We start from the raw sequence: 16,357 nt of genomic DNA, 5'->3' as shown, positions 1-16,357 counted from the left end.
GACCATCTTTCTGCCAGACTGTGACAGAATCTTTACCATGTTCTGCCTCCAATTTTCAAACTTAAACCAGAAAAAAAAAACCTGCTCCAAGTATCAGACGACAGAAAAATCCTGCTGGGCAGTGCATGAGCCCAGCAGCCCGCGGGCCTCACAGGGGTGGGGTCTCCTGACAAGTGGGGACAGGGTGGTTCCTGGAGGTGGCAGCATGTCCATCCGAGGCCCCTGGGGCCCCTGCTGCTGACGGGAAGAGGCCCCCTTCGAGGCGGGCGCGGCCAGCGGGCACCAGAGGCCATCCCACCGCTCGGGCTGCCCAAGGAGACTTGAAGAGTTTCCAAACCTGTAATTCAGACTCATCTGCCCCAAATCAGAGAATCCCAAATCAGAGAATCGTGACGGCTCTTTTGTTTTAGTTCTGGGTGATTTCTTTCCTGTTTCCCTGATGTTTCATGGGAACTTGGAAGAGGACGTATAGGAAACATCAGAAGAGGCAACTGAAAGTCCTAATTAGTATTTTAAGAGACTTTTCAGGAGTTTAACCATTAAAATAATAATATTAAAATAATAATATTAAAATAATTAAAATAATTCCATGACAAATCGTTTAATAAAGTAAAGTAGACTTTTACAAAGCATCCATCCCTAAATGTTCCTTCCTACATTTTTAGGGAGGCTTATGTCCGGGACCCCTGACTCGGTTCCATGTGACAGAGTCGCCGAGGCTCCCTCTGTGTCCCACGTGGCCTCCGCCAGCCGCGACTGCACGGGGAGGGCCCCCTCTGAGAGACGCGGCGAGGCAGCGTGATGTGGGCGGAGACGCCACCCTCGGTCATGGTCCCGCGGGGCAGGCCTCTCCCAGGAGGACGAGGAGGCCCAGGCCTACAAGAGCCCCTTCGTGGCGTCCTTTCTCAGGGTGCACGTCCTCCTCCTCACCGCTGCCCTGCCGGCAGCCGGGGCTGGACGGGAGGAGCGGACCTGATGGGGACCCTGGAACATGGGGGGCATTTCAGCCTCTTCGAGCGGCAGGAGGAGGCTGGAGTCCCTGCTCCCGGCAGCGCAGGCAGGTGCTGGGCGGGCGGAGGGGGAGCGTCCCCGCAGAGACGCTGACAGGGCACCCCGGGAGCAGGTGTGCCTCAGCCCTCCGTGAACACCAGGGCTTGTTTCCACAGAGGAGAGCGCTGAGCAGAGAGCTCACGGGACAAAGTGACGGGCCGCGAACCAGCAGCGAGGTGTCCTGGCTGTTCGTGCTCTTCCTGAGCCGCTGTCCTGCCCCCGCGGCGGGACACGCCCCGCACTCACGGGACCCCGGGGCACCACCCGCACAGATGTTCTGGACGCCCCCATCACCGGGACCCGTTGTTTTGGGGTGATAAACAAAACACAGAACTTCTCAGAACAAACATCCGTTGTCCTGTCTCTCCAGGCCCCGGGTAGTAGGGTCTCCTTCTTACCTCTGGGGTCTTCATGGTTACCTGAGACCCGACCCTCTGCCAGCCCGCGGGGCTCCAAGAGCGCTTCCCCAGCCCCTGACGGCGGGTCTCGAGTGCTTCCAGAAAGGACATGCTGGAGGCTAGCGTTTACCCACGGCTCTAGGTCCCGCTCCTGCCCACTCAGTCCCTCATCAGACCCTCGGCTCCTGGATGGCGGGACGGTCCCCCCACCATGGTAGCCAGAAGTGGTTCCAGAGCCCGGCACAAGTCCGTGTGGAAGGAAGGGTGGTGGCGATGAAGGGGGAGAGGGGTAGGGCTGGGGAGGGGGCGACGGCGGGGGGGGAGATGTGGAGGGGTGGGGAGGAGAGAAAGGGAGGAGTTGGGGGGGGGGGGAGAAGGGACCGATGGGGAGGGAAGGGTTAGGAGAAGGAACCACATGAGTCACCGGAAGCAGGCCGCCCCGCTGGCAGGGAGCCCGATGCGGGACTCGATCCCAGGACCCTGGGATCATGACCTGAGCCGAAGGCAGTGGCTTAACTGAATGAGCCACCCAGACGTCCCAAAATGTTACTTTTCTTTTTTTTTTTTAATTTATTTTTTATTTATTTTCGTCATAACAGTATTCATTATTTTTGCACCACACCCAGTGCTCCATGCAATCCGTGCCCTCTCTAATACCCACCACCTGGTACCCCAACCTCCCACCCTCCGCCCCTTCAAACCCCTGAGATTGTTTTTCAGAGCCCATAGTCTCTCATGGTTCACCTCCCCTTCCAATTTCCCCCAACTCCCTTCTCCTCTCCATCTCCCCATGTCTTCTGTGTTATTCCTTATGCTCCACAAATAAGTGAAACCATATGATAACTGACTCTCTCTGCTTGACTTATTTCACTCAGCATAATCTCCTCCAGTCCCGTCCATGTTGCTACAAAAGTTGGGTATTCGTCCTTTCTGATGGAGGCATCATACTCCATAGTGTATATGGACCACATCTTCCTTATCCATTCGTCCGTTGAAGGGCATCTTGGTTCTTTCCACAGTTTGGCGACCGTGGCCATTGCTGCTATAAACACTGGGGTACATATGGCCCTTCTTTTCACGACATCTGTATCTTTGGGGTAAATACCCAGGAGTGCAATTGCAGGGTCATAGGGAAGTTCTATTTTTAATTTCTTGAGGAATCTCCACACTGTTGTCCAAAGAGGCTGCACCAACTTGCATTCCCACCAACAGTGGAAGAGGGTTCCCCTTTCTCCACATCCTCTCCAACACATGTTGTTTCCTGTCTTGCTAATTTTGGCCATTCTAACTGGTGTAAGGTGATATCTCAATGTGGTTTTAATTTGAATCACCCTGATGGCTAGTGATGATGAGCATTTTTTCATGTGTCTGATAGCCATTTGTATGTCTCCATTGGAGAAGTGTCTCTTCATATCTTCTGCCCATTTTTTGATATATTATCTATTTTTTGTGTGCTGAGTTTGAGGAGTTCTTTATAGATCCAGGATATCAACCTTTTGTCTGTACTGTCATTTGCAAATATCTTCTCCCATTCCGTGTGTTGCCTCTTTGTTTTGTTGCCTGTTTCCTTTGCTGTGCAGAAGCTTTTGATTTTGATGAAGTCCCAAAAGTTCATCTTCACTTTTGTTTCCTTTGCCTTTGGAGACATCAGAAAGGACGAATCCCCAACTTTTGTAGCAACATGGACGGGACTGGAGGAGATGATGCTGAGTGAAATAAGTCAAGCAGAGAGAGTCAATGATCATATGGTTTCACTTATTTGTGGAGCATAACAAATAGCATGGAGGACATGGGGAGATGGTGAGGAGAAGGGAGTTGAGGGAAATTGGAAGGGGGAGGTGAACCATGAGAGACTATGGACTCTGAGAAACAATCTGAGGGGTTTGAAGGGGCAGGGGGGTGTGGGAGGTCAGGGTACCAGGTGGTGGGTATTATGGAGGGCACAGATTGCATGGAGCACTGGGTGTGGTGCAAAAACAATGAATACTGTTACGCTAAAAATAAAAAAAAATTTTTAATTAAATAAAATAAAATAAAAAATGAATAAATTTAAGAAACAGAAAGAGTGTCTGGTATGGTGCTTGGCACATGTCAGGGGTCCAAGGTCTGTGGCCGGCGAGTGGATGGAGCGGACAGCAGGTCCAGCCTCCACCAAGCTCTCTGCACCCTCCTCTGCCTCTCTCAAACACTGCAGGATTGGTGTTTGCACAGAAAGTCCATTGTTGGTTAGAGGTTTGTATCTGGATTAGAGGCATGGAGCTTGGAATAGTTAACTCACAACAGGAACAGGAAATCCCACGGTCTTTGAGAAGTCGGGATCTGAGCCAGAGACCTGGCCAACCTTGAACCTGTTTCCATTCAGCTCTTCCCCAGAGGCTCCCTGGGGACGGGGGGTGGGGTGGAGAGGCAAGTCTACACTAGGTTCTAGTAAATGCATAGGTCACGTAACACGAGTCACTACAAAAACAGTACCGTCTTTGGAAACACGAGAATGAATCGTTACTGCTGGAAGAGTGCTTAGAGATGGCTTAGTTCTTAGTGTTATTTAGAAATAGCTTATGCCCACCCACGGTTTGATTCTGACTAGGGCAAGGAGAGGTAACGTGTGGATGAGGGTCTTTCTTTGGCCAAGTACTTGCATTTCAAATGGTATTTTCAACCCAATACAACCAAGCAAAATTAGAGTGCAAAAAGAAAAGAAAATTCTGAGACATTGTTTGAGTGATAAGCAACGATCACTGAAAACAGACCGCTTATCAGAGGGACACTGGGAAGTTCTCACCACGACGCGTCACCCAACAGTAAATGGAATCCCAAACACTGGTTTTAAGGTAATAACAAGATGACTTTCCTCCCTGACATTCCCGACACAGGGAAGCAGGAAAGCTCACGGCCAGGCCTGGCAGACATTGCCTGAGGGAGGGGCAAGGTGTGTCCTAACTCCCATGGGAAAAGCGAACTTAGAGCAGATCACTCAGGTCTGCGAGGAGAGATTCGAAGAGTGAAATCGTGTGCCCGGGATGGAAGATAACAAAGCTGCAGCTGGGCGAGCAGATGCCGACTCCCGAGCCACGGCCGTCTGCAAAGTAAGAATTCTGGACGCGTCTGTAGCTCTACGCACCCAGTGGGACGGAAAAGAGGGCTGATGAGGGTAGGAACAGCAACAACAGAACTGAAGGAAGTGTCTCTGGGACTGGCTAACAAAGGCCACGGTTGCTGGTGGGAGGCGCAAGCGATACTGCGGTTCACAGCCGTCAGCATAGCCAGAGAGACGGGCACCGGCAGATCATAGGAGACTGGGCGGCGCGAAGGACGGAACCAATGCAGCCGTCGTGGAGGTTCGACTGAGCCCCCTGCAGCCACAGTCGTTCGTACCCAAGTCCCACACAGACGTTTTCCCTCAGCTGCGTGGGCACGTTTCTCTCGGCTTGAATAAACACCAACGTGGCCAAAGACATCACAGGCAAAGAGCAAGACTAAACCCACAGTTCCTAGCTCGAGTGTAAATGGATCCTTCCAGACTAAAAATCCATTTGCTGTAGGAAAATGTTCTTTCCAAATTATTAAACTTTCCATGGTGCTTGGACAACTTCAGAGCTGGATTCAAAGAAGGGAACGCAAGTGCCTACTTCATGTCCAGACGTCTTGTCCTCTTACCTCTGGTTTGATTTCCTTATGGTGTTTTGAACGTGTGACGTTCACTTTGCTATTTTTATCTACTGGGGAAAGGAACCGAAGGACCAGCAGGAAAAGGGCTGCGGAGGGGCTGGGGGTGGGGCAGGCGCCGGCCATGGCAGAGGGATTTCCCAGGGAGCAAATGTCTTTCTGGGGGACCGAAACGTCTGTGCCTAACAGTCACTGGGAATCCCCTGTGTACTTCCAAAGGGCTGGAAGCCCAGCTGCCAGTGGACAGAAGCGAGTGTGGAATCCAGCTGCTGTCCACGTCCCACTGCATCCCACCACGTCCGGCCACGTCTCACTGCGCCAGGCTGTGCCCCGGGACGCCACGGCAGGACAACACCGTCACCTTCACTCCAGTTCTTCTGTTGACAATAAACACGAGCAGGTAGTGAGGTGGAGTTTCCTCACGGAAATCATTTGTTGGTTTGCTTCAAGGAAATAAGTCACCAGGAGAAATGTTTTTTGAAGAAGTCACACAATTGGCGAGCATCATTCTAGCCGTGATGCTGAGCTACGCTCCCTGCGCACCAGACCGTGTGCTCGGCTGTGCTGTCCGGCTGGCGTCCGACCCGCTGCTGGGAAATGAAACGGAACAGAGCAGCGGCTTCCCAGGCCCAGACCCCCGCCCCGTGCCGCCCGGCGTGGGAACCTAGACAAGCCGCAGAGCCTCCAGGAGCCCTGCTTTCCCCGGGTGTGCGATGCGGAGGACTCGGATGGCTCTGGTGTGGGAAGGAGTGCCGGAGGGTCTCACAGTCTAGCCAGGGAGGCGACCCCTCCCAGGGAACCAGAGAAGAAGCCATCCCCAGGGGCTGAGGGGAGGGTTTGAGAATGTGCCAGGGAAGCTGGGAGCAGGGGGAGAAAGGGCTGGTGCTAGGAGAGGGGAAGACTTCAGGGGCCCAGCGGGGAGAGAGACCCCAGCCCTCCCTGCCCTCCCTGCCCTGGACAACTCTCCGTGTGGACCCCTAGCTACCTCGCGATCTCTCGGGAGGGAGCGCCCCCACGTTCCCGACTCCTCATCACCAGAAGACACGCTGCTTGGCCTCTCCTTAGTGAGGACGGGCGTCTGAACGTGACTCGCGAGCACACCCGCCTCCCGCCAGCCCTGGTGTGCGAGGGTGACACTGATTCCGCTGTGGCTCTTAATACATCGTGGGTTCTAGGGAAAGCCGCCTTCATCTGCTCTTACAGGACGGCGAAGCCACGAGGTTAAAACATTTAGGACTTTTTATTTTAATTAGTGACTTTTTAGCATTTTCCTGGCTATGAAATCCACACAGACAAATATGAAACTCACAATAAAGAAAACGAAGCTCTTCAGAAATGAATGAGCTAAGACCGCGCAGGCCTGAGGGGCTCCCCGGGATGCGCACACGGAGGCCACGGGGGCTCAGCGTTTGCAGACAGCCGAGGACGGCCGGACCCCCAGCACACAGCCGGGGCACTCGAGATCACAAAGACGCTTGATACCACACAGCTCCTCCCGCTCTGTAAGGCGACCCCCCGGGACCCGCTGCGAGGCTCCATCAGTCCCCTCCAGGGGACTACGCCCTGCCCCTCTGGCCACGTCTCGGTGGGAAAGGGACCTACCAGCTCCTCTCAGCCCCAACCCGCATCTGTCAGCCCCTCACGCCTGAGACCTTCGAAAGTTCCTCGCCCCGTGGTTCTCAGGCCCCAGCGAGTACCCTAGATGCCAGGGGGGCTCCCAAACAAAAGTAAGGCCCCAGACCCCCCCTCTGATGCCCAGGTCTGCTGCAGGGCCAGCACGGGGCCGGCACCTCTGGTAAATATCCCTGGGGATGTCACTGACCCAGGGGCCACACTCCAGGACCTCTGCCTGCACCCGGCAAACCAGAAAATCAGTCCGGCGGCAAAGACAGCTCTGACCCTCTCTCCGTCTCTCTCCTTCTCTCCCTACCTCTGTGTCTCTGTCTCTGTCTCTCTCGGTCCATATGTCTTCTTGGATCTCTCTGTCTCTGTTCTGTCTATCTCTGTCTCTCTCATGGTCTATCTCTCTCTGTCTCTGTCTCTCTCTTTGTCTCTGTCTCTCTATCTCTCTCTCCGTCTCTATATATCTCTGTCTCTTATCTCTCTCTGTCTCTGTCTTTCTATCTCTGTCTCTTTTTCTGTCTCTCTGTCTCTATCGCTGTCTCTCTGTCTCTATCTCTGTCTCTTTATCTGTCTTTCTATCTCTCTGTGTCTCTATCTGTCTCTGTCTTTCTCTGTGTGTCTCTATCTCTCTCTATCTCTGTATCTCTGTCTCTATCCCTCTGTGTCTCTGTCTCAGCTGCCCACGTCCTGCCCTTACCGCACGCAGGCCCCGTGGCGTGTGTGCGTGCCCTGGATGGGAGTGTTCGGTGCACACCGGGTTTTACCCTGCCCGTGGGAATCAGAAACTCCAGGAGGTGTTTGCAGTGTAAACCACAGGCCAGCCCACGGGGTGGGGATTTAGGCAGAACGTCTGGCTGACCGTGGGCTGTGTGTGCGAGAATGGGGAGCGGGCGGTGGGAAGGAAGAGGAGACGGGGGCCACCGCGTGTGGCTAGCCGGAGTGGGCGGTCTGCCAGGCTGGCCCCTGCAGCACGGAGCCTCCCTACCCGCTCTGAGGTCAGGGCCACCACATCCAGCCACAAGCCTTCCTCTACGCCCGTGCGCCATGGGATTTGTGCTGGGGAGTTTGGGTGAACTCAGAAGAGATGGTCAGTTCGGAGCGGCCAGTGAGGGCGGCGGCGAAGGAGCACTCAAGGGAGGCCGAGGAAGACAGCAGAAAGGGCAGCAGGGGAAGCAGTGGGGAGTGCTGTACGGCAGAAGGCGGGAGGAGTGCGTGAAATGGGCGGGGAGAACAGGCCCAGTGTGACGGGGAGCAGGCTCGCGCTGGGCAAGAACCCGTGGGGTTTGGCAGCTACGAGATCCCCGGTGAGCTCTGCCAGCTCAGGGTTGAGTCGCAGCAAATCAGGGCCCAGGCTTACAGGAGTTCAAGAATGGACGAGCAAAAATACTCGCACCCAGTGCCAGTCAGAGGACTAACACCTCCTATGTAAAGAGCTCTTACAAATAGAAAAGAAAAGCAGGGCGCCTGGGTGGCTCAGTGGGTTAAAGCCGCTGCCTTCGGCTCAGGTCATGGTCTCAGGGTCCTGGGATCGAGCCCCGCGTCGGGCTCTCTGCTCAGCAGGCAGCCTGCTTCCCCCCTCTCTCTCTCTGCCTGCCTCTCTGCCTGCTTGTGGTCTCTGTCTGTCAAATAAATAAATAAAATCTTAAAAAGAAGAAGGAGAAAGAGAAGGCGGCAGAGAGCTTGTCCGGGGTCAGGCCAAAGGCACTCGAGGCAGAACCTCTCCCCTACGGAAGGGCAGCACAGCTTCTGGATCCCTCAGAAAGGCACACCGTCTCCCTGCCCGGGATGCCACTTTTAGAAGAATGATTTATTCAGGTCTCATAAAAAAATGTTTGATCAAAGGACACGAGTTCAAGTGACTTCTCCCGCCTGGCATAAACAACGCCTCCTCCCGCCAAGAGAGCATGACCAGGGGGCCTGTGACATTCCAGAGGCGAGGAGTCATCTCCGTCACCCGGCTCCAGAGTCTGTACCCAACTGCGCCTCTGAACTTTCTTCTCTCCAAGTTCCCGGGCAGCGCGTCCTGCCGAGATTCCGTTGTTGCAAAGGAATGGTCTGGATCTCTGGTGAGGAAAATCTGAGCGGACAGTCGATGTCACTACAAAGTCTCTGCGATCAGAGCTCACATTCCAGACCGAGATGGGGGGGTCCAGCTGGTTAAATCAGAATCAGACCGTCCCCACTGCTGGGCCTTCCGCACACTAGAAACTGGACATAAATGTATGAGGAGATTGTGGCGTGTTCTTGGGCCAGCTTTTTGGGAATGAAGGCATTTTAAATCAAAACTGCTTTCTTTTGTTTCTCTTATTTTTCACTGATAGGATTTATCAGAAAAAATGCTTTGGGAAAAGTAGTCTCGTGGTGATCTTAAAACATCCTTTCAAGTATTAAAAATAGAACTGATCAATTCATCTGCTTTTTAAATTCCAGGTAGCTTATTTTTTACATATCACATTAAAATTACCATGAAGACAACCAAGGCTACAGTGAACCTCACACTGGCCAGGACGGCCAGAGTCAGCAACCCAGGAGACAACCGACATTGGCAAGGACACGGAGAAGGGCGCCTCGTGCACTGCTGATGGGAACGCAAACAGGTGCAGCCACCATGGGAAACAGTGTGGAGGTTCCTCAAAAAATCAAACAGAGGGCCGCCTGCAACCCAGCAATCGCACCACTGAGTGTTTACCCAAAGGATACAAATGCAGTGATCTGAAGGGGCACCTCACCCCAGCGTTTATAACAGCGACGTCCACAACAGCCCAGCTGTGGAAAAAGCTCTGTTGGTGTCCATCCGCAGACAAACAGATAAAGAAGATGTGGTCTATATACACAATGGAATATTACGCAGCCGTCAAAAAGAATGAAATCGTGCCATTTGCAACAATGTGGATGGGACTCGAGGGTATTGTGGGGAGAGAAATAAGTCAATCAGAGAAAGACCACTATCACATGGTCTCACTTGTATGTGGGATATAAGGAATAGTGCAGAGGAATTAGAGAAGGGGGGACTGAATGGGAAGAAATCGGAGATGGAGACCAACCATGAGACTGTCACAGGAAACACACTGAGGGCTGCTGGAGGGCAGGCGGGGGATGGGGCAGGCGGGGGACGGGGTGAGTGGGCCATGGGCATTCCGGAGGCCCGTGATGTGATGAGCACTGGGTGTATGAGAGGATGGGTCACGAAATTCTACCTCTGAAACTAATACACTACATGTTAATTAAACTGAATTTGAATCACCGCGGAGACAGGACCACGAGATGTCCCCATGTCTCGCGGACTCCATGCCGCGCCAACGCCAACTTCGCTTACTCAGAAACGCTTGTTCTTCTTTCCGTGGAGGGACACTTGTGTCCGTTCGGCCAGTCTTGCTCCGAAAGCAGCCGCTCCCCCAACGACAACCCGAGCTCGAGGACACAGCGCGCGGCTGCGTCTCCTCCCGGGCTGTCTGCCTGGGACGGCTCATGTGCCCTTCGACCAGGAGCCCCTGGTTTCTCTCGCCGCTCACCAGCTGCTCTGTCACCTGCCCCCCGCCCCGCCCTCCTCCGTGTTCCCAGACAAGCTGCATCTTCCAGCCCTGCCCTCCCGGCTCACCCTGGCCCGGAAGCCCCAAGCCCCCTCGGCCTCCCTCTTCCAGGCACACCCTGGTCCTGGGGCCACCCACGGAGCTGCTCCTGTAGGCTCCGTGGCTGAAGAACGGCCTGTGACTACAACTGCCCTCCTCACCCCTACCTGGCTCCCTGGAGGAGGAGGGGCAAGTCAGGGTTCTCCAGAGAGACAGAACCAACAGGACACCAGCCTGCCTGTCTGTCTGTCTGCCTATATCTATCAGGATTTATTTTAAGGACTGTGAGAACTGGCAAGTTCACTCTCCAGGCACACCCGTAGGCCGAACCCCAAGGGAAGAGCCCATCTGCACTCCAAGGGCCGCAGACCTAGACAGGTGTCCGTGGTCCGGCCTGGAAGGGGACACCGGACTTTTCTCTTCAGGCCTTCAATGGCTTGGACGTGGCCCACCACATCATGGGAGGTCAGCTGCTTGACTCAAAGCCCACTGGCACATATGTTTGGTAACATCTAAAGGCAACTTCATGGGGCGCCTGGGTGGCTCAGTGGGTTAAGCCTCTGCCTTCGGCTCAGGTCATGGTCTCAGGGTCCTGGGATCGAGCCCCGCATCGGACTCTCTGCTCAGTGGGGAGCCTGGTTCCTCCTCTCTCTCTGCCTGCCTCTCTGCCTACTTGTGATCTCTGTCAAATAAATAAATCTTCAAAAAAAAACACTTCAAGAATTATTTATTTAAAAAAATATAAATAAAAGCACCTTCACAGCTGCATCTGGATAAGTATTTGACCAAGCAGCCGGGCACCGTGTCCTGGCCAAGTGGACACAGGGGTCAGCCATCCCACAAGGCCCGTGCCTGTCCTCACCAGGCATCACCAGCCTGAACCTGAGGTCCCGCCCCCTTCTGAATGCCTTTTCGTCTCATCCGTGGAGAAACCTCCCCCGAGGTGATGCCAGCTGGACACGTCTCTGTGCCCACCTGTGGCCCAGGCCACCACGGAGTATCAGCACGGGCCTCGGGCAGGGGGAGGGCGGTTGCTCGGGCGAGGCCCGCCCACGTGATCCTGGCGGCAGGCTGCTCTCTGCCCCTGGAACACTCACGGGACAGGCAGGGCCCCCCGTGCCTGTGCCAGGCCCCCCTGCCCCTCAGGAACGGCCCACCTGCCCAGCACCGCCCCCTCAGAAACTGCCCACTTACGCAGCACCTGTCCACGACATGTCTATGCGGTCAGGCCTCTGCGGTCTCCAAATCCCCGCCGCCCCACCTGCTCTCTGATTACCGGGGCTCCTGCTTCTTCTGCTTCCCGCCCGCTCCCCGGTCCCAGACCAGCGCTCTCCCTGACAAGCAGCGAAATAACCCGTCAACAGCACCACAACTCCCTGATCCCAAACCCAAGGCATAGGCTTCAGTCCCCTCCCCAGCTCCCTTCCCTTCAGTTGACCTCTCTGGGCTTTCCAGAACATTCTGTGTCCTCGGCACAGGTGACCTCATACCAGTGTGTCTGTTGACTGTTCTGTTCAGTGGTTTCCCCAGTTTTTTCTCGTTTTCCCATTTGTAGCATCAAAGCTCTGTGTCCCTCACGCTGGACCGGGAGCCTCTCCTGCAGCCTCGAACCCCTCCGGGGGCCTCACCCCACCTGCGACTCCGCCACGCTGGCGTGTCGACGAGGCACGCCGACTCCCAGATCTGTCTCGAGCATGGAAGCCAACTGTATTTTCCTCCAAAGAGAAGGAAGCTTTCGGCCAAAATAGCAAACGATCCCTCGTGGCTTGGCAGTGAGGCCACCGAGGAAGAGACACCTTGTCACTGGCAGGTCCCGCGAGAGAGGGGAGGGCACGCGGCCCAGGGCAGGGGCCTCCTTGCTGTGGGGGCCGTGACATCCGGCCATGCGGGGGACGGGGTCTTGGAGCTGCGGTGGGAAACAGCCGGTGTCCCGAGGAAGGTGATGCCCTGGTACCACGCGGGGCGTGCGGCTCGTTCTCACAGTCACCTGGGCCCTGGGGGCCGCGTCCCTTCGTCGCCGCAGAGCCCGGAATCTCACCAACGGCCCCGAGCCGGGGCGCCCTCTACCCCACAGGGCCCTGCTTGGAGCCCGCGTCCTGGTATCTCCGCACGCCTTCACTCCTGCTGCACTTGACAGGGAAGGCAGCCCTGGTGGTGGGCGGGACGCGCGCGTCGGCGCCACAGGAAGGGTCCCACGGCGTCCTCGTGCGCACGTCGCTGACACCGTCGACGCGGCCGCTCAGACTCGGTTAGGTCTGTGAGCGCCCACCACAAACGTTAGCCCAGGAAACCATAGTGCGACAGAAGTGTCCCGTTCAGTGGCATGTCGCAGATTTTCCCTGTTACGATCCGATGCGCCCGAGTGTGTGCACCTTTCCCTTCTCCAGCATGTGGCTCGAGAAGATCCGAGCAGCAGTGAGGGGTCACGGAGAAATGACAGAGCTGGCAGGGGGCGCGCTGATGGCCACGGCCTCCAGGAGAAGAGCGCTGCCTCTGCGCACGATCAGGCTGGTCTGCCCGTGCACAACACATGGATGACCCACTCCAAGGCACCTGCACGTGTCTGCGAGCATGTCCCGTGTGGCCGTGGGACAGTGACCCTGCCCTGCAAGCCCCCAGGGAAGGCCACGTTCTCTGGGTTGTGACGGCTCCAGCTTCCCTGAGAGGCACAGAGGCCCCTGTGGGCACCACCGTAAGCAAGGCCTTACCTTCCCAGCGTTGCGAGGCTGTTCAAGACCAGGCCAGAGGCCCCCCACCACAGCAAGGTGGCAGAGCCCAGGCCTCCATGTAAGCCGGCCTTTCTCAAACCGAAGGGCAGGGCAGGGCCTGTGGACGGGGCAGGGGCCCACCACCGGGCATGCGAGCCAGGAGACGTTCTGTCCGGGTGCCCTGTCCTGGGCTGGGAGGGTGAGATTTTAACTTCTGCTAGAGGGGAATCACCTTTCCTCCCCGAGTGGTTCTCTCTTCTCGCTGCTCCTCTGCGGTTCCTGCTCCGGGTCCACAGAGGCAACAGTCCTCACGGCCCTGCGGCCGCCGATGGGAGGCTCCCATTCCCTCAGCAAGCCCGTTTCTGCTCCTTCCAGCCGACGACTTTCTGCTTGATCTCCTGAGCTTTGTCTTTCATGCCTCAGGCCCCCACTCGCTCCGGCTTCTCTGCTCACGACTGTGACCGGGGAACAGAGACTAGGGGAATCTCGGGCGGTGGGGCCCCTGGTGCACGTGACGGAGACTGTGGGCTGTCTGGGCTGTCTGGCTGGGCCGCTGGCTGGGAGCCCCGCTATCTGCATCTTCAGTTCTCTGAGGCTGGTGGGCGGAAAGCCCTCTGACGTCCGCTGGGACCTCCGGACCCCTGATCTGCAGGCCCTAAATGAGGAAGGGGCGGGGCCAGGAGGCCTGCATGCACCACTAGCAAATAAGCACTGGCCACACTCCGGGACAGTGGTCATGCCCTCTCGAGAACCGGGCATCCCTCCGCTGTCACAGTCATCTGCAAGGCAGGATTGGGGCTGCTGCCCCCAGGCGTGGAAGCAGGAAGGAATCTCCAGCATCTTCACCATCGCGCCTGATTTTAGCTCCACTCAGGCCCGGCTCAGAAGTGACCAGTGATGGGGGTTTTTTGTCCTTTTGATTTTATTTTTTTAGTGTTCCAGGATCCATTGTTTATGCACCACACCCAGTGCTCCATGCAGTCTGTGCCCTCTTTAGTACCCACCACCAGGCTCACCCAACCCCCACCCCCGCCCCTCCAAAACCCTCAGATTGTTTCTCAGAGTCCACAGTCTCTCAGGGTTCACCTCCCCTTCCAATTTCCCCCAACTCCCTTCTCCTCTCCATCTCCCCATGTCCTCCATGTTATTTGTTATGCTCCACAGTAAGTGAAACCATAGGATAATTGACTCTCTCTGCTTGACTTATTTCACTCAGCATCATCTCCTCCAGTCCCGTCCGTGTTGCTACAAAAGTTGGGTATTCGTCCTTTCGGATGGAGGCATCATACTCCACAGTGTATATGCACCACATCTTCCTTATCCATTCGTCCGTGGAAGGGCATCTTGGTTCTTTCCACAGTTTGGCGACTGTGGCCATTGCTGCTATGAACATTGGGGTACAGATGGCCCTTCTTTTCACTACGTCTATTTCTTTGGGGTAAATACCCAATTGTGCAATTGCAGGGTCATAGGGAAGCTCTATTTTTAATTTCTTGAGGAATCTCCACACTGTTCTCCAAAGTGGCTGCACCAACTTGCATTCCCACCAACAGAGTAAGAGGGTTCCCCTTTCTCCACATCCTCTCCAACACATGTTGTTTCCTGTCTTGCTAATTTTGAACATTCTAACTGGTGTAAGGTGGTATCTCAATGTGGTTTTGATTTGAATCTCCCTGATGGCTAGTGATGATGAACATTTTTTCATGGGTCTGATAGCTATTTGTATGTCTTCATTGGAGAAGTGTCTTTTCATGTCTTCTGCCCATTTTTTGATGTGATTATCTGTTTTTTGAGTGTTGAGTTTGAGTTCTTTATAGATCTTGGATATCAGCCTTTTGTCTATAGTGTTATTTGTGAAAACCTTCTCCCATTCTGTGGGTTGCCTCTTTGCTTTGTTGACTGTTTCCTTTGCTGTGCAGAAGCTTTTGATTTTGATGAAGTCCCAAAAGTTCATTTTTGCTTTTGTTTCCTTTGCCCTTAGAGACATATCTTGAAAAAAGTTGCTGTGGCCGATGTCGAAGAGGTTACTACCTGTGTTCTCCTCTAGGATTCTGATGGATTCCTGCCTCACAGAATAAATAAAGGGTGATGGATTCAGCAGGCACAGGGAGTCCCGAGGCAGCCGTGAGCAGAGCTAGGACCCAGCCGAGTGACATGTGTGGGGTCTTCCAACCCTTGGGACTCCCTGTGCCGAATCCATCACCCTTCATCCAACTTTTATCTCCCAAAATTTTATAGCTATTTTATCCCCTCCAGTATATCTGATCTTTCTAAGTGTATTTATTTTTTAACGAGATTCCCTTTTATGACATTTGGTGCATTTTTTACAAGAGAATGAGAGGTGAGACGGTGTGTGTCTTCAAACCAATCCTTTCCACTCTGTGACTGTGAGGGTCTTCCCAATTCAGAGTTTTACATACAACTCCTAACATATCTTGACATTATTTTCATATATGGTAGAGACAAATATTCTAACATTATACAAACAGAACTCGACTTTCTTGAACACCATTTTTGAAACATTCACCCTTCCTTACACTTGAACACGAGGCTGCCGTTGTTGTAGATGAGCTCTTAAATGTGTTTACGGGAACTACTATTCGCTATCCCTTCACTGGCCTCTAAGTCAGGTCTCATAGCAGCATTCTCAAATACACACACGTGCTCACACGCATGCACACACCACAGCCACTGTGCACACACACACTGATGGATATTCACACGCATGCACACACTGAGACACACTGCACGCACACACATGCTCACATGCTTACATGCATGCACACATCCAGGACACACTTTGCACACACACCCTCACAGCTCGCACACACACGTGCCCACACACATGCACACACCGAGACACACTGCACACACACACACACGTGCCCACACACATGCACACACCGAGACACACTACGCACACACACGCTTACAGATGCTCACACTCATGCTTCCAACGCCTCTGTGTGAAGGACGGAGCAGCGGGAAGAGCCCCCGGCCCCCTCAAGAGGCGCAGCCACACTCCAAGTCACGCTCCCCGGCAGCTCTTCTGGGTGTCCGAGCACAAGCCGGCATCTCCCTCCCAGCGCGCACGGCAGCTCCAGGAAGCACAGTGCGAGCGGACTACTGACTCGCTGCTCCCCACGTTAGCTCAGGAGTCTGCGGCGGTTCTCCTAGTGAAGCAGCACAGCATACTGGGGCAAATTCAGTGCTTTCTCGGTGTGGAAGCCAGCCCGTGCCCAACAAGCCAAAGACAACACCTACACACGCACGTGAACAGTAAAGGTCAAGACGGGTTCTTCTCAGGAGACATGTGCCTAGTGTAGAAACACCTGCTTCCAGT

The sequence above is a fragment of the Mustela erminea genome, chromosome 4, assembly GCF_009829155.1.
Source record: "Mustela erminea isolate mMusErm1 chromosome 4, mMusErm1.Pri, whole genome shotgun sequence".
Taxonomy (NCBI): Eukaryota; Metazoa; Chordata; class Mammalia; order Carnivora; family Mustelidae; genus Mustela; species Mustela erminea.
This window is presented reverse-complemented; position numbering follows the sequence as displayed.